This window comes from Bubalus kerabau, chromosome 9 (genome assembly GCF_029407905.1).
Source record: "Bubalus kerabau isolate K-KA32 ecotype Philippines breed swamp buffalo chromosome 9, PCC_UOA_SB_1v2, whole genome shotgun sequence".
In the NCBI taxonomy this organism is placed as follows: domain Eukaryota; kingdom Metazoa; phylum Chordata; class Mammalia; order Artiodactyla; family Bovidae; genus Bubalus; species Bubalus kerabau.
In genome coordinates this window covers 27,187,078-27,200,915 of record NC_073632.1, presented here as the reverse complement: position 1 = coordinate 27,200,915, position 13,838 = coordinate 27,187,078, and positions in this window count along the sequence as shown.

Sequence of the window (13,838 nt, the reverse complement as noted above, 5' to 3'; positions counted from 1 at the left end):
AAATCCCATGGACAGAGGAGCCTGGTGGGCTAGAGTCCATGGGGTTGCAGAGTCAGACATCACTTAGTGACCAAACAACAACAGAGTAAGCTTCTTTACACAGGAGCTAGAGCCCATGAGAGCAACAGCAGACTTTGTAAAGCCTGGGATTAGTGCAGCATCACTCCCAGCATGTTGCACTGGTCGAAGCAAGTCACTGAGCCTGGCTAGATTCCAAGGCTGGGAAAACAGGCTCTGCCTCTTGGTGGGGCAAGTAGTCTGCAGGTACAAGAGCAGAAAATGTGTTAGCAGCCATCTTTGTCGACAGCCTATGTGCAAAGAGATGGGTAGAGAAGTAAAATGATTTCTAAAAGGACCAAAAAGTAGGATGGAATGGAACCTATACTTTTGGTACCAAGAATGCAATGCCACTGTCAGATTTCAGCCATTCGCTCATTTCAGCTATCAATCACTTGTCCCTACCATAGAAGAGGTATCCTGCTTGCTTTCCTGGATGGACCACCCAGCATGGAGTAACCATTGGAACCATGTTCCAAGGTCTAGTTCCAAACTAAAATTTTTCAAACACATCACACACAAACACACACACACACAGGTCACAAAACTCAGATTGCCCATTTATTAATTTGAAATTAGAAAATAGCTGCTAAGTAATTTAGAATATTGTGTTTTGTGATCAGGACAATTTTCTTTAGAAGTTGGACAATCTACTTGAAAATACAAATTCTTTTCAGAGGTTGTAAAAAGAGTACTGAAATCAGAATGGAGGAATTAGATTATCTTACTATGGTATTTGCTTCTATAAGGCTTGAAGGAAGTACCTGCCAAGTGGGCAATTGCCTAGATCTCCGCAGGTTAAATCCAACCTGTGGCCCATTTGTGTATGAACTTTGAGCTAAGAATGAAAGTGTTATAAACAAAAACAGAGAGAAAAATACAAAAGAGACCACATGTGACCAGCAAAGCTTAAGATACATTTTCTGTGGTCCTTTACAGAAAAAGCACACCAAGCCCTGAGCTGGACAATTATTTGACAGAAGGAGCCCTCTGTTTCTCCTTGAACAGTTTAGGAACTGGATGTCACAAGCCAATAATGGGCTGAAATTAAGTTACTGAGTAGATATCAGGGCTGAATGCAATAGACTAGTGCTATGCTTTGAATATTTTAGTTTAAATCTAATAGCTAAGTAGTTTTCTGTTTTTTTTTTAATTGCAATGTTTGAGACTGAGATGAATACAATTCTTTGTTACAAAGTAGCATCCCATTCATGCTCCATTTTAATTTCCCAACTTCTGTTGATGCTAACATATCTAGATGAAGCAATGATAGTGATGATGATATACAAGCTTTTGCAAAGCTTGTATTCAGTCAGTTAAGTCACTCAGTCATGTCCGACTCTGCGACCCCATGAATTGCAGCACGCCAGGCCTCCCTGTCCATCACCAACTCCCAGAGTTCACTCAAACTCACATCCATCGAGTCAGTGATGCCATCCAGCCATCTCATCTCTGTCGTCCCCTTCTCCTCCTGCCCCCAATCCCTCCCAGCATCAGAGTCTTTTCCAATGAGTCAACTCTTCGCATGAGGTGGCCAAAGTACTGAAGTTTCAGCTTTAGCATCAGTCCTTCCAAAGAACACCCAGGACTGATCTCCTTTAGAATGGACTGGTTGGATCTCCTTGCAGTCCAAGGGACTCTCAAGAGTCTTCTCCAACACCACAGTTCAAAAGCATCAATTCTTCGGCACTCAGCTTTCTTCACAGTCCAACTCTCACATCTGTACATGACTACTGGAAAAACCATAGCCTTGACTAGAAGGACCTTTGTTGACAAAGTCATGTCTCTGCTTTTGAATATGCTATCTAGGTTGGTCATAACTTTCTTTCCAAGGAGTAAGCGTCTTTTAATTTCATGGCTGCAATCACCATCTGCAGTGATTTTGGAGCCCAAAAAAAAACAAAGTCTGACACTGTTTCTACTGTTTCCCCATCTATTTCCCATGAAGTGATGGGACCAGATGCCATGATCTTCGTTTTCTGAATGTTGAGCTTTAAGCCAACTTTTTCACTCTCCTCTTTCACTTTCATCAGGAGGCTTTTTAGTTCCTCTTCACTTTCTGCCACAAGGGTGGTGTCATCTGCATATCTGAGGTTATTGATATTTCTCCCTGCAATCTTGATTCCAGCTTGTGCTTATGCTAAAGGATGAAAATGTAAAATGTCACACTTAAGAGTTTTATGACCCAGTCACTCAGAGAGACCATCCCTGAACTGGTTACTTGTCAGGATGGAACAAAATGATCTCAAGTTAAAAAAAAAAAAAATCAAGGCTGAAATGTTATAGATGGGATGAATTGTGTCCTCCAAATTTATATGTTGGGGTCCTAACCCCTAGGACTGCAGAATGTGACGGTATTTGGAGATAGGTCTTTAAAGAGGGAATTAAGCTAACATGAGGCCATTCTGGTGGGTCCCAGTCCAATATGACTGATGTCTTTATAAGAAGAGGGCATTTGAATACAGACACATACAGAGAAAAGAACATGTGAGGATACAGGAAAATACAGCTGCCTATTAGCCAAGGGGAGAGGCCTCAGAAGAAGCCAACCCTGCTGACACCCTGATCTCGGACTTTAGAGTTTAGCACTGTGAGAAAACACATTTCCACTGTTCAAGTTACACAGTGTATGATACTGTGTTATGGCAGCCCCAGAAAACAAATACAGAGAACTTTAGGAATATGCAATAGATAGCATGGAAAATCTCAGGGAACCTCTGTATATTGAATGTGTTGTTGTTGTTTAGTCACTAAGTCGTGTCCAACTCTTGCTGATCCCATGGACTGTAGCCCACCGGGCTCCTCTATCCACAGGATTTCCCAAGCAAGAATACTGGAGTGGGTTTCCAGTTCCTCCTCCAGGGGAATCTTCCTGATCAGGGATTGAACCTGTTTCTCCTGAACTGCAGGTAGATTCTTTACCACTGAGTCACCTGAGAAGCTGACTGAAAGAGTAAATATTGTGTAATATGGCTCTGAGTGGTGAGACGCATAGATTGGACACCCCAGTCCTGGGTTCTATGCAAGGCAGAAGAGCCCTCCTGGGTGGTTGGAGGACCACAGGGACTCATAGGAGGAATGTGGGGAGCCTGGAGACTGCTAGCGAGGAGCACCGGTGTGCTGGCCTGCCTCCAGGCAGGGTGAAGAGAGGTCTGCTCTAGGGGTGCTGTGTCTCCTGTGACCACCTCGGCGAGTACCCCCAGCCCAAGCCAAGCAAATGCTCTAGCCCCGCTCACCCCATGGCACAGTGTTGCCCCCATGCTGGGATGGCCATGACCAGGAGAAAACTCAAACTCAGATGCAGAAGCAACTTGGTCCCAGGGCAGAGCTGGGTGGGGCGGTGGTGGCCGCTGTTGACTCTTAGTCAAGCAGCTCCTCAGGAGCCCAGATCTCTGACGGTGGCTGCTCTACCACAGCTCATCTCCTCAAACAGGCCGGAAGTCTCTGCGGGCCCCACCTGTCGTAGCTTGAGGCTTCCCAATAGGGCTGGAGAGGCAGGGGACCGTGGGCGCTGTGAGGGATAAAGGGGACTTGAACCCAAGCTGTGTCTGAGCAGAGCGAGGGACACAACTGCAGGTGTCTGCACAGGCAGCTCACCAGAGACAGCCTGGACCTTTGTCTGTGGCTGACACAAGCCAAGAGCTCGCTCAGGCCCCACTTGCTTCAGAGCTCTGGAGTGGGGGGTCCCAGTAGTGTGGGCAGAGGAGAAAACACACACTTAAAAGGGAATAAAGCCAGCTTGGACCTGACCTTCAGGGCTTCTGCTCTAGTAACGTGGGATCAGCTCCTGCCTCTAATGAGGCAGTGACAGCAACTGAGCAGATGGAATGTCCCACCTCATATCCAGCTCCAGCTCAAGCACCTCCATCTCCAAGCTAATCCCCCCACCAAGGTGATGGCTGCCAGAAGCCCCCCGACAAAAAGACATGTGGCATTCATGCCAAATTCAGCTCCCCTCCCCCCATGCCACTGGGCATGTGCAGTCTGTATAAGGATGTTCCCACATGAGAACACTGCCTCCTGACTGTAATAAGTAACTGTTTCAGCTAAATGCCTAGAGGCAGAGAAAGTTAAGCAAAATCAAAAGGCAGGGGAACTACTCTGAATTAAAAGAGCAAGAGAAAAATCCCTGAAAAAAAAATAATAATCTAGAAATAAACAATTCGCCAGATCAAGAATTCAAAGCATTGGTAGTAAAAATACTAACTGAATTGGGGAAAAGAATAGATGTACACGATGAAAATTGTAATAAGGACCTAGAATATATAAAAGAGGCCCAATTGTAAGTGAAGAATTCAATAGATGCTATCAAAAATCACTAGAAGGAATGGCTAGCAGAATGAGTGATACAGAAAAATGCTTAACTTAAATGCTTAACTTAACTAGAAGACACATAATGGAATTCATCAAATCAGAACACCAAAAAGAAAAGCAAATTTTAAAAAATGAAAGTAGTTTATTAAGAGATCTCTGGAATAATACCAAGTGTATCAACATTCACCCATGGGGTCACAAAGAGACAGTCACGACTGAGCACACACAGAGACACATCAACATCCACAGTATAGGGGTCCCAGAAGGAGAAGAGAGAGGAGAGGATTGAAAATGTATTTGAGGAAACTTTGGTTTCCCAAACCTGAAGAAGGAAATGGACATTCGGGTACAGGAAGCACAGAGTCCCAAACAAGATGAACCCAAATAGAGCCACACCAAGACATATCATAATTAAAATAGCACAAGTTAAAGAAAAAGAAAATTCTAAAGGAAGCAAGACAAAAACAAAGAGGCTTATACAATGGAACCCCCATAAATCTATCAGCTGATTTCTCTACAGAAAAACCTACAATCTAGGATACTGTATCCAGCATGATTATCATATAGAATAGAAGAAATAAAGAATTTTGCAGATAAGCAAAAGCTAAAAGAGTTCATCAATACTAAACCAACCCTAAAAGAAATGTTAAAGATCTTCTCTAAGTGGAAAAGAAGTAAGAATTTATATAAAGGGAAAATCCCAATAGAAAAGACAAAAATATAATAAGGACTGAGAATCAACCACTTAATAAGCCAATATGAAGCTTAAAAGACAAAAAACTGTAAAAGCAACTACAATAAACAATTAAGGGATAGACATGAAGATGTAACATACAACATCAAAAACACAAAATGTGGGGGAGGGGAGTAAAAATGTAGCTCTTTTAGAATGTGTCTGAACTTAAAAGACTACCAGTTTAAAACAAGTGGGTACAGTTATAAATCAACATATATGAACTCCATGGGAAACACATATCAAAAACCTACAATAGACACACAAAGATAGAAAGAAAGGAACACATTGTGTAGCATAAACAGCCCCCAGGGAAGCTATTCGTTAAGTAAGACAGTGGCAGGTCTATTTCCACAACATTGTGCTGTTAATGAAATAGCACAAAATTGAAGAAAGTCGTAATGACCACAGTTTAAAAGAGTCACCCATCTCGATCGCTTATTCCCAGCATTCTTCTCTGCTTTCTTTCTGTAAAAATCGTCATAGAGCCTCTAATACCTCTGATCTCCATTTTCTCCATTTTTCTTCTCTTTTCTGGGCTCTCCATGCTTCAGTTGGCTCTTACAAGAATTTTGCTGAGGCACCCTCCTTTTCAAGTGGCTTGTCTGTTTCCCACAAGAGTCCTTAAAATCACACCTGCTACGACAAGTCCACTTGCCCTAAATTAGATTTTTTTAGTGACTTCCCTGTATGCATCCTATTTCATTTCTCTTCACTTTCTCCTAATTTCAGCAATTCATTCCCACATTTTTTGGCATATAAATAATTAAGAAGCTCACCGAAATTTCCAAAATGTCAAATCCAAAGGATATACTTGGTGTTTGTCCGATCTGACTTTTCTTTGAGACAGCTTTCCACATGATATTGAATCCTTTCTCCTGGCTTTCCTACTTCCCTGGGTGATTCTTCGTTTTCCGTTCTCCAGGACTTGCTGAACATTACAGCCACTGTGTTGTCTGATGCTGAATTTAAGCACCTGGGTGTTTCACCTCCTTCTCAAATCCACAGCCAGCATCATTATCTCCCTGTTTTAACTGCCTCCACCCATCAAGTCAGAAAATGTGGGTATCAACGTCTCTCTCCCCAACAGCTAATAAGACTTCTGCATAGCCATGACCCTTGCCCAAGCCCTTATCATCCCAAGTTACCTTTCTCCCAGTCTCTAGTCTTTCCAACATCATCTTTCCCTTCACTCCATCTTCTCCTCTCACTGCCAACTCTATGATTTTCTGAAAATGTAAATATGATTCTTTGACATTCTTGCTTTCAACACTTCGATGTCTTCAGATCTCTACAGTACTGCTTCTCAAACATCAGTATGAGTCAGTCACCCAGGAGCTTGTTAAAATGTGACTTTGATGGGGTGGGGACATAGCCGGCTCCCTGCGCTGCTATAGCTCCTTGGATTACACTTTGAGTAGAAAGAGTTCCAAGTTCATGTTCAAATCCCACAGCCCCTACAGTCTGGTTCCTGCTTGACATGACATCTGTGACCCCTGACCTTGCCCAGGAATTACGTGTCAAACCTTAGTCACTTCAAACCTTCATTCTACCTGAATCCAGGGACCCTCAGAGTTTCTAGATACATTTCCCCTTTCTTTTGTCTGCCGGTGAAATAAGCACCAGCTGGGGATTAGTCCATATTTAAAAGATAAAAATCAGATAAAATTTCCATAATAGCAGGGCAATACATGTTTTACAAGCTCTTTAGTGTGAAATGGTTCAATAATATCACATTTGTTTCAAACTTCTTAGCAATTCACCTTTGGGTCTTTACCACAGTAATCTTTTTTTTCCTTAATGAAAATCTCACTAAAATTTTCATGAGGCTAGTGGTAAGAGAACAGAACTATATTGAATCTTATGAAAAATATATTATACATCTTCTTCTAGATATTGTCTTTAATATTTTCTTGAGATGATCAATTGCTTATCTTCAGTCTAGCTTTATAGATTTTTTTGCTTTTATCATTAAAATATCTAATAAAAAGGTAGATTAAAATACATTCGGCTGCTTGACCAGAGCTGAACACCATGAATGTTGGGAAGCAACGTTTCTTTTTAAGTTTTTATTGGAATATAGTTGATTTACAATGTTGTGTTAGTTTCAAGTGTATAGGAAAGTGATTCAGTTATATATACATACATATATATGCACATACATATATATATACATACACATATATATATATGCATGTGAGTGCTAAGTCACTTCAGTTGTGCTGCACTCTGCGCAACCCTATGAACTGTAGCCTGCCAGGCTCCTCTGTCCATGGGATTCTCCAGACAAGAATACTGGAGTGGGTTGCCATGCCCTCCCCCAGGGAATCTTCCCGACCCAGGGATTGAACCTTGCATCTCCTGCATTGGCAGACGGGTTCTTTACCACTAGCGCCACCTGGGTAGCTTATACATGCTGCTGCTGCTGCTGCGTCACTTCAGTCGTGTCCAACTCTGTGCGACCCCATAGACGGCAGCCCACCAGGCTCCCCTGTCCCTGGGATTCTCCAGGCAAGAACACTGGAGTGGGTTACCATTTCCTTCTCCAGTGCATGAAAGTGAAAAGTGAAAGTGAAGTTGCTCAGTCGTGTCTGACTCTTTGCCACCCCATGGACTGCAGCCTACCAGGCTCCTCTGCCCATGGGATTTTCCAGGCAAGAGTACTGGAGTGGGTTGCCATTGCCTTCTCCATACGTTCTTTTTCAGATTCTTTTTCATTATAAGTTATTATAAGATATTGAGCGTAGTTCCCTGTGCATTACAGTATGTCCTTATTAGTTATCTATTATATATATAGTAGTGTATACGTGTTTATCCCAACCTCCTAATTTATGTGAGAAAAAATTAACTTCCTTGTTCCTTGAGCCCAGAACAGAACCCACTATAGAAAAAAATCTCTCATCACCTAGTTGAGCCGTTAGGTTCAGCCTCATCTCTTCCCAACTCTAGCAATACAACCCAACACTTTATATTAGTTGTGAAAACTGCTGAGCTGTCTTTACACTCATCTGTACTTTTGCATATGCTACTTGATCTGCTTAAAATTCCCTTTCCCACTTCTGTAGCTAACTCATCCTGATCTTTCAGAACTAGGTCAAACATCACCTGGATCAGGAAGCCTGAGCTGCTGGCCTTAGCTGAGCTAGCCTCTTACCGAGTTACCTATGAGGACCACCATTTGTAATGTGGAAAATCTGATTTGTATGCAGGATCCCAGTCCCCACTCCGTTAGAGGCAGAGACCTCATATCTCCCGCGCCTGCTGGCACAGCATTGAATCACATGGTGCTTGTGGTAGACAGAAGAATGCCCTCTCCTTGCAAAGATATTCGTATCTTTGTCTCTTGCACCAGCTTTCCATTGGTTAAAGGGACTTTGCAAATGGAACTCATGATCTTAAAATGGAGTTTTCCGTAGATTATTATCTGGGTGGATCCAATGTAGCCACAAGGATCCTTCTAAGAGGAAAGATGTGTCAGAGTCAGAGAAAGAGACACGAGGTTGAGTGATACAGCCTGGAGCTAAGGCCTGTGCAAGCTGAAAAAGGCAAAAAAAAAAAAAAATCTCCAAAAGTCAACAGAAAGGAATGCCAACACCTAGATTTTGGCGGGTGAGACCCATTTTGGATTTCTGACCTCCTGAACTCTTAAGATGGGTTTCCCAGGTTGTGCTAAAGACCTGCCTGCCAATGCAGGAGATTCATGAGACATGGGTTCGATCCCTGGGTTGGGAAGGCCCTCTAGAGGAGGGCATGGCAACCCATTCCAGTATTCTTGCCTGGAGAATCCATGGACAGAGGAGCCTGGTGGGCTACAGTCCAGATAGCAAAGAGTCAGATGTGACTGAAGCTTCTTAGCACACATGCATGACCTCTTTGAAAATCAGATTTTCAACATTACAGATGGTGGAAAGTCCTCATAGGTAACTCACTAAGAAGCTAGCTCAGCTATTCAGTCATCAGACTGTCCGGGCAGCCCAATGGTTAAGACTCTGAGCTTCCAATGCAATGCAAGGGGCACAGGTTCAATTCCTAATTAGGGAACTAAGATCCTACATGCTGCTCCCGTATGCCAGCACCGTGCTGCCAAAAAAAAGTATTTGTGTTATTTTAAGCCACTACATTTGGGTGATTTGCTACAGCAGCAAAAGGAAACTAATACAGTGCTCAATCGATGTTCTTTCACAGAACGCAGGAATAGAAAAATGCCTCTGGGCCCAGCTCCTCGATTTTGTGCTCTTTCTGTCTCCTCTTTGTCCTGAGCTGCAGGCCAAGGTGCAGATGATGGCTCTAGGACCTCAGCAAGATACCTTTCACACGCAGAGGTTTACTGCACACCCCCACCACTGTTCCCAGCCCCCACCGCCCCCACTGTGTTCTGTTGGTCCAGCTGGGGCAGGGCTGGGAGGGGAATAATGAAGGGCTTATGTAATACACTGTCACTCCACTAAAATGCAAAGTCCTGCTTCATTAAATATTTTCTGTCACCTAGTGGCTCAGGCCCCGTGGTTGGTGCTGTAGGAAATCTTTATTTGGTTTCTAGTTTAAGATTCTCTAGCACTCTTTGAGACTGCAACAAGGTAAATTCAAGCATACTACTGCTGTTGATCCCCTACCCTCCACCGGGTCTCTCCATGCTCCCCTTCTCCCCCAGGAACACAGGACGGCTTACCTCCTTGGAGAACCTAGGTTTCTTGACCCTCTTAGGTTAATCTTCTGAAATACTGCAAAAATTACCCCTCCTTAGTCCTTTATTTCCAGTGTAAGGGATGTTACTGAAAAAGACCTTTTTTGAAAGGTAGCTTTCCTTTTCACAGCTGTCTGCATAAATCTTTTAATTGCAATGATGATGGTTAAAATGCAAGAGACGAAGTCCACTCTGTAACTTGCATTCAGTCATCAAGCCTCTAGGTGTCGCCACCACCCAAGTCCTGTTATCAGAGGGCGCTGGCCCTGCACAGAGGAACTCAGTGTTCAGTATTGTTTCAAGATTATTCAGGGGAAAAAAAATGCGTAAAGTATACATTATATATATTATACATACAATGTATGAGTTTCCCTCGTGGCTCAGATGGTAAAGAATCTGCCTGCAACATGGGAGACCTGGGTAAGACCCCTGGGCTGGGAAGATCCCCTGGAGATGGAAATGGCTCCCACTCCAGTATCTTGCCTGGATTCCAGAGAAGCCTGACAGGCTACAGTCCATGGAGCCACAAAAAGTCGGATATAACTGAGCAACTAACACTTCCAATATACAATGTATATATTTGTGCCTATATTACACATATAACAAATTTTTTGGCCTAGATCTTATATACATATAAAGAACATTGGCATTTTTCTCCACCCCATTCCAGCTCTAGTTTTCTGAGCAAAATTCAAATAAGAGAGTAAAAGTGGTACAGTGGTAAAGAATCCACCTGCCAAGGCAGGACACTCAAGAGATACAGGTTCGATCCCTGGGTCAGGAAGATCCCCTGGAGGAGAAAATGGCAACCCGCTCCAGTATTCTTGCTTGGAGAATATCATGGACAGAGGAGCCTGGCGGGCTGCAGTCCATGGGGTCGCAAAGAGTTGGACATGTCTGAGCACATACCATACAAGAAAGTAAATGATGTACCTGGCTACTTTTAAATTTTATTCTTTTGTTCTGTTTTCCACATTAGCACTGGAACATCCTGGATTTTGTTTGACTATCAAAATATTCATTAAAGATGAACCCAGTTCTACAGATACACACAAAAAATTGTTCATTTCATATAGCATGGTCAGTGTTTTCCCTTCCTCTGGAGTCTCATCTGTTTTCGGAGATTACTGTGAGTTGGTTTTCAAAGCAAGCACAAAGTAGCAAACAGGAAAGAACGGAGGCACTTAGAGTTCTAAAAATACTCCAAAATGTCACTTTTGCTGCTGCTGCTGCTACGTCGCTTCAGTCGTGTCCGACTCTGTGCGACCCCATAGACGGCAGCCCACCAGGCTCCCCTGTCCCTGGGATTCTCCAGGCAAGAACACTGGAGTGGGTTGCCATTTCCTTCTCCAATGCATGAAAGTGAAAAGTGAAAGTGAAGTCGCTCAGTCGTGACTGACCCTTAGCATGGACTGCAGCCTACCAGGCTCCTCCATCCATGGGATTTTCCAGGCAAGAGTACTGCAGTGGGGTGCCATTGCCTTCTCCATTAATGTTCAGTTCTTTCCCATTCTGAAGTTTTAAGCTTACGTATTTGTATGTATATGGCATGTGGAATCTGAAATAAGAATGCTGGGTGGGTGAATTCAGAAGGGTTCAGAAGAGTTGCAAGTCTGCCTTCCAATTCTGCTCCTCTGTGATCTTAAGAAGGTTTTCTCTAAGTAGCCACTTCAATTTGCAAACATATGACAAACTTCTACAAAAATGATCAGTTCAGTTGTTCTACTTTTCCTCTTTACGCTGAAACTTGCCTCCTTTGTTCCCGAGTCTTTATTTACACCATGGCAGGGCTACGGCTTCTGTGGTTTTGCTGGTCACTCTCACCCTAGGATTTCTCTTGCTCCTGACTCTGTAATTACTGCATTTTATTTCTAATAGCTGATGTAGGTCACATTTCATAGGCTAGGCCAAGACAAATAATTAGAAAGAACATTGTGCTTACAGTTATTTCTTGCCTCTCCTTTTTTAAAAAAACTAAGGTTTGGTAGAACTAGAAACTGAGACAAATATCCATCAAGACCTGCATGTATGTATGTGTATACATGTGCACACACACACATACACGCGTGTGCGTGCACACAGACAAATAAATCCGCATCTTACATTTCGGATTCAGACAGCCATTTTCTGAGAACTTTGAATATAACCAAAGCTATTGTTAGGCAAAGAACTTTGACTGTAATCAAGGTTATTGTAAGACAAGAGAACATGCTGTTTTTATCATCCACCCCCTTGTTCTACCCAAGAAAAATACTGAACAGCAGTGAGCTCATATTAAGGCCTATGTCTAGTCACTGCTCAACTGGCAGATTTCTGTCAGGCTTCTAAAAGCAATTCACATTGATTTCTGACTTTGGAGCTAAAATTAATAAGGAGCCCAGGAAGGCCAGGGTTTTTCCTTGAACAGAGAAACAACCCAAAGGCTATGTTAGTGAATGAATTGGCTGTGCTCATGAAGTCTTGTTGTTTTAAAGTGTGTATATAAAAGAATAGCAACCAAATTGAAAAGGTAGGGCAAACTACTACATATAGAATGGATGAACAACGAAGTCCCACTGTATAACACAGGGAGTTCAGTATCCTGTGATAAACCATAGCAGAAAAGAAAATGAAAAAAGAATGTATACATGTCTATAACCAAATCACTTTGCTATACAGCAGAAATGAACACAACACTGTAAATCAGCTAAACGTCAATAAAATAAATATTTTTTAAAATTGAGGAAGTGAATAATTGCACAATGAAAGTATCAAATTTGGGTCTGCTTCCATTGTAAGTCAACAGTGACTCTTCTACTTGACTACTGGGGAAATTCGAATGTTTACATAACTAATACTTTTGTAAAGTAATAAGGTCTCAAACCTCCCTGGCATACCTAATAACAGCTGACAAGTCTGGGCTTGTGGGTAAAGGAAATTAATTCCCGGAACTAACACCAATGTTACCACAGATTTACTGACACCTATGAAATATACACCATACAATCTAAGAATTAAAAGAGTGCAGAAGATGCCCAGGGCAGCTCCTCAGCACCCCAGAAATCTTTTCTACAGGTGGGCTTTGTACCACCAACAGTGACATCAATGCGGTAAGCTCCTAAACGACAGAGCCACATCGGAAGTTACTTTTCTATTCCCAACAAAGTCCAGAACGGTGCTGGTACTATGAATATCTGTTACTCTTGATTTAGTAAACATGGCTTGATGGCACACAAACCCCTCCAGTACTGTTGAGAAACTGAATCCAAAGACAAGCATTCCAGCAGCAAGCTGAGAAAGGCATTGGGAAGGAGCAGAGAATCCTGGACAGGTCATCTGGTGAAGCCAATTACTTTCTCAGTAAAATTAATTTTTCTTTCACTTCAGGCCCACTTAAAAGTTAATAAAGGAAGGCTATCTGGCAGGATAATCTATCTCTCCTTTACCCATCCGCTTAATCACTAGCCACCATGGACTGCAAGTCTGGGAAAGCGCCTAATCATTGGATTTAATTGGACCTGGCACCTACCGTTTCCTAATAACTTTTCATGCCTTGTCTTCCATTAGAGGTAGATCTTTTAGGGTGAGTAAATAGGTCAGACTTTACAAAGAGTCTTTGCAATTTTCTGCTCACCACAGGAGTAAATTAAAAACAAAAAGAGAAAGAGCCATAAGCTATGTCCTTTATGCAAGTATTAGGTTCTTGGTATTTATTGTTAGGGAATTCAAGAGAAATTCTAGTGCTATGCCAAGATCAATGCTCTAAAAATAGGTTGACGTATATCCTCTAAAGAACTGATTACATGAGGAGTCACTTCTAGAAACTTTAAATATATTCCTCAGCATCATGTTTTTTTTTTTTTTCTTTAAATTAAATTTCAACAGCTTTATAAAACTGAGAACCACAAAGTAAGGATGACTGGGAATCAAGGTTACATCCTGAGCTTCACATCTTCCTGTAACATTTGTGTTTTTGACAAGACGCTCGCCAGCTTAGTTAGCAACTGAGTGGCCAGCTTTCCAAATTTGACAGCCAGGCCTCAGGTACTGTTTGGGATGCAGATTTTCACT